The sequence below is a fragment of the Pogoniulus pusillus genome, chromosome 36 (assembly GCF_015220805.1).
Source record: "Pogoniulus pusillus isolate bPogPus1 chromosome 36, bPogPus1.pri, whole genome shotgun sequence".
NCBI classification, from domain to species: Eukaryota; Metazoa; Chordata; class Aves; order Piciformes; family Lybiidae; genus Pogoniulus; species Pogoniulus pusillus.
Genome location: NC_087299.1, coordinates 2,283,853 through 2,292,188, shown reverse-complemented (window position 1 = coordinate 2,292,188; position 8,336 = coordinate 2,283,853). Strand labels below are relative to the sequence as shown.

The window sequence follows — 8,336 nt, the reverse complement described above, 5'->3', positions numbered from 1 at the left end:
CAGAAATAGAGCAGACTATGACCATCTAACCACGTTGGTGAACAAAGAGTCGCTGTACCCAGGTGCTCCACCAGCGATAGCATCCCTCCTGCAGGCAGCAAGGTGTCTGTGCATCCACCCATCACCCCCAATTAACACGGCCAAGGGCAGGGTTCTGCACTTTGGCCACAACAACCCCAAGCAGCGCTATAGGCTGGGGACTGAGTGGCTGGAGAGCAGCCAGGAGGAAAGGGACCTGGGGGTACTGATAGAGAGTAAGCTGAAGATGAGCCAGCAGTGTGCCCAGGTGGCCAAGAGAGCCAATGGCATCCTGGCCTGCATCAGGAACAGTGTGGCCAGTAGGACAAGGGAGGTTCTTCTGCCCTTGTGCTCAGCACTGGTCAGGCCACACCTTGAGTGCTGTGTCCAGTTCTGGGCCCCTCAATTCAAGAAAGATGTTGAGGTGCTGGAACATGTCCAGAGAAGGACAACGAAGCTGGTGAGGGGCCTGGAGCACAAATCCTATGAGGAGAGGCTGAGGGAGCTGGGGGTGTTTAGCCTGGAGAAGAGGAGGCTCAGAGGTGATCTTATTACTGTCTACAACTACCTGAAGGGGCATTGTAGCCAGGTGGGGGGTGGCCTCTTCTCCCAGGCAACCAGCAATAGAACAAGGGGACACAGTCTCAAGTTGTGCCAGGGTAGGTCTAGGCTGGATGTTAGGAAGAAGTTCTTCACAGAGAGAGATTGGCATTGGAATGGGCTGCCCAGGGAGGTGGTGGAGACACCGTCCTTGGGGGTCTTCAAGAAAAGACTGGCTAAGGCACTTGGTGCCATGGTCTGGTTGGTTGGATAGGGCTGGGTGATAGGTTGGACTGGATGATCTTGGAGGTCTCTTCCAACCTGCTTGATTCTATGATTCTATGATTCAACCTTTTAAGGTCCACTTCAGCTGTAACCTTTAAAATCAGCTCAGTTTCACCCCCAGCGGCTCAAAAAATTCTGATTTATTACATTTATCTCATTTGTAGCCAAGATCTTCATCACATCGACTTCATACTTTGTGCTTTGAGAGATATAAAGGAAAGAGGACCTGGGGGTCTGGGGTGAGGAAAAGCTCAACCTGAGCCTGCAGTGTGAGTGCAGCCCAGAGAGCAACCCTGTGCTGGGCTGCAGCCAGAGCAGTGTGGGCACAGGGCAAGGGAGGGGATTCTGCCCCTTGGCTCTGCTCTCCTCACACCCCACCTGCAGTCCTGGGGGCAGTTCTGCAGCCCCCAGCACAAGCAGGACATGGAAGGGTTGGAGCCAGCCCAAAGGAGGCCACCAAGATGCTGAGAGGGCTGCAGCAGCTCTGCTCTGAGCACAGGCTGAGAGAGTTGGGGCTGTGCAGGCTGGAGAGGAGAAGGCTTGGAGGAGAGCTTGGAGTGGCCTTGCAGGATCTGCAGGGGGCTGCAGGAGGGCTGGGGAGGGACTATTGAGAAGGTCTGGGAATGGCAGGAGGAGGAGGAGGAATGGGTTGGAAGTGTCAGAGGGGAGGTGGAAAGTGGATGTGAGGAAGACAGTGGCACAGGTTTCCCAGGGAGGTTGTGGAGCACAGAAGCACCCAATGTGATCAAAGATCACCTCCCCGAAGGTGTTCAGGACCAGGCTGGATGAGGCCTTGAGTGACCTGTTCTAGTGGGAGGTGTCCCTGCCTATGGAGCTTGGAACTGTCTGATCCTTGAGCTCCCTTCCAAGCTACACCATTCTGTTTCTATCTGAGCTGAGGGTTGGTGTTTTCTTTTCCTCGCCCCTAAATTAAATGCCTCCTTCCAGCACCCTCAAATAAAAATAACTGAAATATTCAGAGAGGGACTTGGAGGAACTACCTCGAAATCCTTCAGCTTTCCCCCCACCCAAAATCCTCCTCCTAGAGGTGCTTTTTACCAGCAGATGGCGAGAGGCCCCTTAAAACGACACCACGAACTCTCCAGCTCTCAAAACCATCCCGACACGAAGGCTGTGCTTTGCCTTGGTCCCCTCTGCAGCCACCCACACCCCCCCTAGACACTGCTTCCTTTGCTAAGCCTAAAATGTGGGCAGGAAAACTGCAGGGCAGCCTCACAGCCCAGCTTCTCGGAGAGGCTGCTTATGACAAGCAGTCACTAGTTGGGTTTTGCCTTTTGGAGGGGGATTTAGATCCACTTTTTTGCCCCCCACCCCGAAAGAGTGGCAGGTGAGGTCTTCCCTCTCCTCTGCACCTGGGAGAGGTGCAGAGCTCACAGGAGTGGGGGTGGGTGGGAGGAAAGAGTGCAGCAGTCCCAGGGCAGCAGTCCCAGGCTGTTTCTGCCCATCCTCTGGGATCTTTCCAGAAGGAAACAGGAACCAGGACTGCAAGCAGCCAGTGCCTGGCATTGTTGGCTCAGCCTGCAGCCCCTATTGAGTGTCCCAGCAGCGTTATTCTTGGACGTTTCCCTCCACCCTGCCTGCTTTGCCCCTGCCATGTCAAATCCCACTCCCAGCCACAGCACCTCTCTGTTCAAGACCTAGAGCCTCACAAAGCTGCCTGGGAACATCAAAGATGCTCTCTTTCACTAGGTGGGAACATGTCCAACTAGATTAGGCTGCCTAGGACCACTCCAAGTCTGATCTTGAGTGTCTCCAGGGATGGGGCCTCAGCCACATCCCTGAGCAACCTGTTCCAGTATTTCCCCACTTTTAAAGGACATCCTCCTGATGTCCAACCTGAATCTCCCCTGCTCCAGTTTCAAACCACTGCCTCTCATCCTATCACTCCAAGCCCTTCTGGAAAGTCCCTCTCCAGCCTTCCAATAGGTCCCTTTCATGATATCAAACTATGGCACCACTGTGTTTTAGACCTCTACCTACATTCTTCATACTTCATGGAAAATACATATGAAAAAAAAAGACACAAACTTGGAGTTCAAGATTTAAAACAAAAGAATCTGTTCTCACTGGAATCTAAAGGACTCAGGAAAGCTCTGGTGATAGGATTCTCACAGGATCACAAAGGATCACAGTATCACCAAGGTTGGAAGAGACCTCACAGATCATCAAGTCCAACCCTTTAGCACAGAGCTCAAGGCCAGACCATGGCACCAAGTGCCACGTCCAGTCCTGCCTTGAACAGCTCCAGGGACGGCGACTCCACCACCTCCCCGGGCAGCCCATTCCAGTGTCCAATGACTCTCTCAGGGAAGAACTTTCTCCTCACCTCCAGCCTAAATCTCCCCTGGCACAGCCTGAGGCTGTGTCCTCTTGTTCTGGTGCTGGCCACCTGAGAGAAGAGAGCAACCTCCTCCTGGCCACAACCTCCCCTCAGGTAGTTGCAGACAGCAATGAGGTCTGCCCTGAGCCTCCTCTTCTCCAGGCTAACCAATCCCAGCTCCCTCAGCCTCTCCTCGTAGGGCTGTGCTCAAGGCCTCTCCCCAGCCTCGTTGCCCTTCTCTGGACACGCTCAAGCATCTCAATGTCCCTCCTAAACTGGGGGGCCCAGAACTGAACACAGCACTCAAGGTGTGGTCTAACCAGTGCAGAGTCCAGGGGCAGAATGACCTCCCTGCTCCTGCTGGCCACACCATTCCTGATGCAGGCCAGGATGCCACTGGCTCTCTTGGCCACCTGGGCACACTGCTGGCTCATGTTCAGGCAGGTATCAATCAGCACCCCCAGATCCCTCTCTGTTTGGCTGCTCTCAGCCACTCTGACCCCAGCCTGTATCTCTGCATGGGGTTGCTGTGGCCAAAGTGCAGCACCCTGCACTTGGAGCTATTGAAGCCATCCCCTTGGACTCTGCCCATCTGTGCAGGCAGTCAAGGTCCTGCTGCAGAGCCCTTCTGCCCTCCAACCCAGCCACATCTGCCCCCAGGTTGGTGTCATCTGCACACTTGCTGATGACTGACTCCATGCCCTCATCCAGATCATCTATGAAGATGTTAAAGAGGATGGGGCCCAGCACAGATCCCTCAGGGACACCACTAGTGACAGCTGCCAGCTGGATGTGGCACCATTCACCACCACTCTCTGGGTCCGGCCCTCCAGCCAGTTCCTAACCCAGCACAGAGTGTTGCCATGCAAGCCATGGGCTGACAGCTTAGCCAGCAAGCTAAGAGTCTCACCAGTGCTGTACTTTGGCCACAACAACCCCATGCAGAGATACAGGCTGGGGTCGGAGTGGCTGAGAGCAGCCAGACAGAGAGGGATCTGGGGGTGCTGACTGATACCTGCCTGAACATGAGCCAGCAGTGTGCCCAGGTGGCCAAGAGAGCCAGTGGCATCCTGGCCTGCATCAGGAATGGTGTGGCCAGCAGGAGCAGGGAGGTCATTCTGCCCCTGTACTCTGCACTGCTTGGACCACACCTTGAGTGCTGTGTTCAGTTCTGGGGCCCCCAGTTTAGGAGGGACATTGAGATGCTTGAGCGTGTCCAGAGAAGGGCAACGAGGCTGGGGAGAGGCCTTGAGCACAGCCCTACGAGGAGAGGCTGAGGGAGCTGGGATTGGTTAGCCTGGAGAAGAGGAGGCTCAGGGGAGACCTCATTGCTGTCTGCAACTACCTAAGGGGAGGTTGTGGCCAGGAGGAGGTTGCTCTCTTCTCTCAGGTGGCCAGCACCAGAACAAGAGGACACAGCCTCAGGCTGTGCCAGGGGAGATTTAGGCTGGAGGTGAGGAGAAAGTTCTTCCCTGAGAGAGTCATTGGACACTGGAATGGGCTGCCCGGGGAGGTGGTGGAGTCGCCGTCCCTGGAGCTGTTCAAGGCAGGACTGGACGTGGCACTTGGTGCCATGGTCTGGCCTTGAGCTCTGTGCTAAAGGGTTGGACTTGATGATCTGTGAGGTCTCTTCCACCCTTGGTGATCCTGTGATCCTGTGACACTGTGATACTCTATTTCTTTATCTAATTTCATCAATTAGACCTACACTACTCCCAGTCTCAATTCCTGTCCAACCCTTCCCTCGTGGACCAACGACTGAGGTGATCTTTGTGGCTGCACACACAAACACAGGCAGAGAGGTCAATGCTGGGTCACTTATGTGCTCCTGGAAGCCTTCCACATCTCCAGCCAGGTGATGCCAGCCCTCCAAAAGGCACCTGGAGTGGGTGAGCTGACAGGGTAAAGGGTTGGACTTGATGATCTATGAGATCTCTTCCAACCTTGGTGATACTGTGATGCATCCAGGATGCTGAGCACCAACCTCTGGGATAGATGCAGGCCTGCAGAAGACAGAGATGGTGGTGGTGGATTGCTTTGGCCCCTGCCTAGGGGAATAATGTCAGCCCACAGCCGGACAAAAGGCAGCCTCGGCATGCCCAGGTGTGCCTACCCCCCTGGGGAAAGGCTGCAGCAGCACCAAGGGCTCCCTCCCTTGCTCAGCACCGTGGTTTAAGGGGCACTCACTGTCCTTCAGGCATGGGGACAGGTCCCATCTTCTCTCCTTGCCAGCCCATCCTCGCCTCACCTCCCACCTCAAACGATAGCCAGGCCTTGGGGGACACACAGGGACATGGAAGCTGTGCTACTTTGAAGCAGGGTAGAATGTTTTGGTGAGAAGAACCAGATCACAGGCTGTGAAAGGAAAGCAGTGGTGATGTCTGCTCCCCTCAGCGTCCTGCTGAAGAAGAAAGGAAACCATTAGATAACACTCTGGCCATTTCCACTCGCTCTGCCTTGGGCTGCTGGCTGAGCAACAGCTCCCTCCCTAACCTCACCTTCCATTTGGACTCACCTTTGCTTCTTAACCTCTTGGCCGAAGCTTCATTCTTCCTTGGGACTGGGGGAAGGCAGAGAGGGGCAGGGGGAAGGTGCAGGGGCGGTTGAGAGCCCCTCCTGGGCACTCAGGTTTCTGGGAGGGGAGTTGTGTTCCTGTGTCACCTTTTTCCTTGTCTATTTCTGTCCATCACTGTATATTCTGTAACTATCTGCTTGTGCATCATGCTGCTGTAAATAAATAGCTTCATTCACATTCCCAGAGCCGACTGAGTCTAGTCTGGGTGACTGCTAAAGTGTGGGGGGGTGGGGAACACCCAAACCACCACAGAAGAGCTGTGGCAGGTGGCTGAGGTGAGCCCTGACCCTGAGGGCAGCGAAGGTCTCTGAGTCCTGGCAGTGAATCATAGAATCATAGAATCAGGCAGGTTGGCAGAGAGCTCCAAGCTCAGCCAGTCCAACCTAGCACCCAGCCCTGCCCAACCAACCAGACCATGGCACTCAGTGCCCCAGCCAGCCTTGGCTGCAACACCTCCAGCCACACAGACTCCACCACCTCCCTGGGCAGCCCATTCCAATGCCAATCACTCTCTCTGACAACAACTTCCTAACAACATCCAGCCTCAACCTGCCCTGACACAGCTTCAGCCTGGGGCCCCTTGTTCTGTTGCTGGCTGCCTGGCAGCAGAGCCCAACCCCACCTGGCTACAGCCTCCCTGCAGGCAGCTGCAGACAGCAGTGAGCTCTGCCCTGAGCCTCCTCTTCTGCAGGCTGCACCCCCCCAGCTCCCTCAGCCTCTCCTCACAGGGCTGTGCTCCAGGCCCCTCCCCAGCCTTGCTGCCCTTCTCCAAACACCTTCCAGCACCTCAACATCTCTCTGCAATGGAGGAGCCCAGAACTGGACACAGCACTCCAGGGGTGTCCTGAGCAGTGCTGAGCACAGGGGCAGAAGAACCTCCCTTGTCCTGCTGCCCACACTGCTCCTGAGCCAGCCCAGGATGCCATTGGCTCTGCTGCCCACCTGGGCACACTGCTGGCTCCCCTGGCAGAGGAGACGAGCAAGGGGCGAGGCGTGAGGAGGAGCGGGGAGGGCGACGCCTGCGAGGCGGCCGGGGAGGAGCGGAGCGGAGCCTCCCTGCCAGCTCCTGCTCAGCGCCGACCTCCCCAGCATGGCGGCGGCAGTGCGGGCGCGCCCAGGCGAGACCCTCCAAACATGGCGGCGCCCCTGGCCTCCGCGCCGGGCGCGAATTGACCTTCCCATCATGGCCGCCTCGCCGCCCCGCCCCTCGCGTCATGTGACCCCGGGGCCGGGCCGCGCCTGCGCCCTGCGCTCCCCCCGCGGCCGGAGCGGCGGCGGCGGAGGGGAGGGAAGGGAAGATGGCGGCGCCGGCTGGAACCGTCACCCGGGCGACGCCGCGGCCCCGCCGCCTGCAGTCCTGAAGGGCCCGGCCCAGCCGTGGCGGGCGGTGGCCGGCGGCAGGTGAGCAACCCCGCGGAGCGGCTTCCTTCGCGAGGGGAGGAATGGGGAGCGGCGGCAGGCACCGTCCGTGCCCGGGGGAGCGGGGCGGCGGTGGGCCCTGCCCCTTAGGGCGGGACAGGCCTCGCCTCTAGAGGGGGATCCCCGATCTGGGGGCTTGAGGGGAGGCGAGCGAGCCCCAATCCCCCCTCCCGTAGCTCTGGTGAGGTGGGTCCCCATTGAGGCCAGAGCCCCCCCGGCGTGCTGCCGAGTGGCGGGGGGGGAAGGGCCCTTCCGTGACCGACGTGGGGCAAGGTAAATTCCGCCTCGGCCGCTTCCTGCGGGGCTGGGAGCGAGCAGAACCTTCCCTCCCTCCCTCCCTCCCTCCCTCCCCGGCCCCACGAAATTCCCCCCCCCCCCGAGTCGCAGCGCTGGGGCGCGGCAGGGACGGGTGCGGGCGGCCGCGGGGGTGCCCCGCAGGTTCCTGCCGTAAAACAAAGGTGAGGCTCAGCCTCCCCGCACGGCTCCGGCCGCCGCCTTCGTGCCTGTGCCGCTGCTCGCCCCAGGTGTGTGTGCATCGGTTTGTTTTGGTCCTGAGAGCTTCGCCTTACGGCGGCGGCGGCCGCGGAGCAGGCTCGCAGGGCTTTGGGGGGGTTCGCTCCCCCCATTGTCTCCGGCGGTTGTCTTTTGGGGCCGCGCTCAAAAGGGCTTTATTTGGAGTTGGTTCTGGAGGTGATGGTGTGAGCAGGACGGGGCTGGGCCGAGCAGAGGCTGCGGGGCTCGGCTGGATGCTCGCAGCTCGCCCGGGAGGATTAGCTCATGCTGCCTGCGGGATGCTGCCCCAATCTCTCCGGGCTTGGGAGCGCTTCGCTTCCCAGCTCCTCTTGGCTTTTCGGGTCGGGCAGGGTGTTTTTTGGGAGCCGGGAGAGAGGGAGCAGAGCCTTGGTACCTCGCTTTTAGTGAGCTAAACTCTAAGTCACGCTGGGAGGAAGAACAAAAGAGAAGTGGTGCGAACGGAGGCTTGGCTGCAGTGTGGTGAAGCAGTTCCTTAGGTGGGGGCTGTGTGTGTGAGGTAACCCAGCGGAGCGCTGGGGATGTCCTTTGTATTCAGATGCCTTTAATTAGCCCTGCCGAGGCTGGCTCCTGCTGCGGGTCAGCAGCTGGAAGCCTCTTCCTTTGCTAAAGGGGACACGAAGGAAA

At 58.3% G+C, this 8,336-nt stretch overlaps 1 protein-coding gene across 2 annotated transcripts in view; it reads left to right on the top strand.

The window, feature by feature from the left end:
- The first annotated feature begins 7,026 nt into the window (after positions 1–7,026).
- Positions 7,027–8,336, top strand: part of FBXO42 (F-box protein 42) — a 111,403-nt gene continuing 110,093 nt past the window's right edge. The window contains exon 1 of one of the 2 annotated variants that reach the window (XM_064172182.1): positions 7,027–7,160. The gene's annotated coding sequence lies outside the window, so the exon portion shown is untranslated. The remainder of the gene's footprint in view (positions 7,161–8,336) is intronic. The other variant, XM_064172180.1, reaches the window with a different exon arrangement.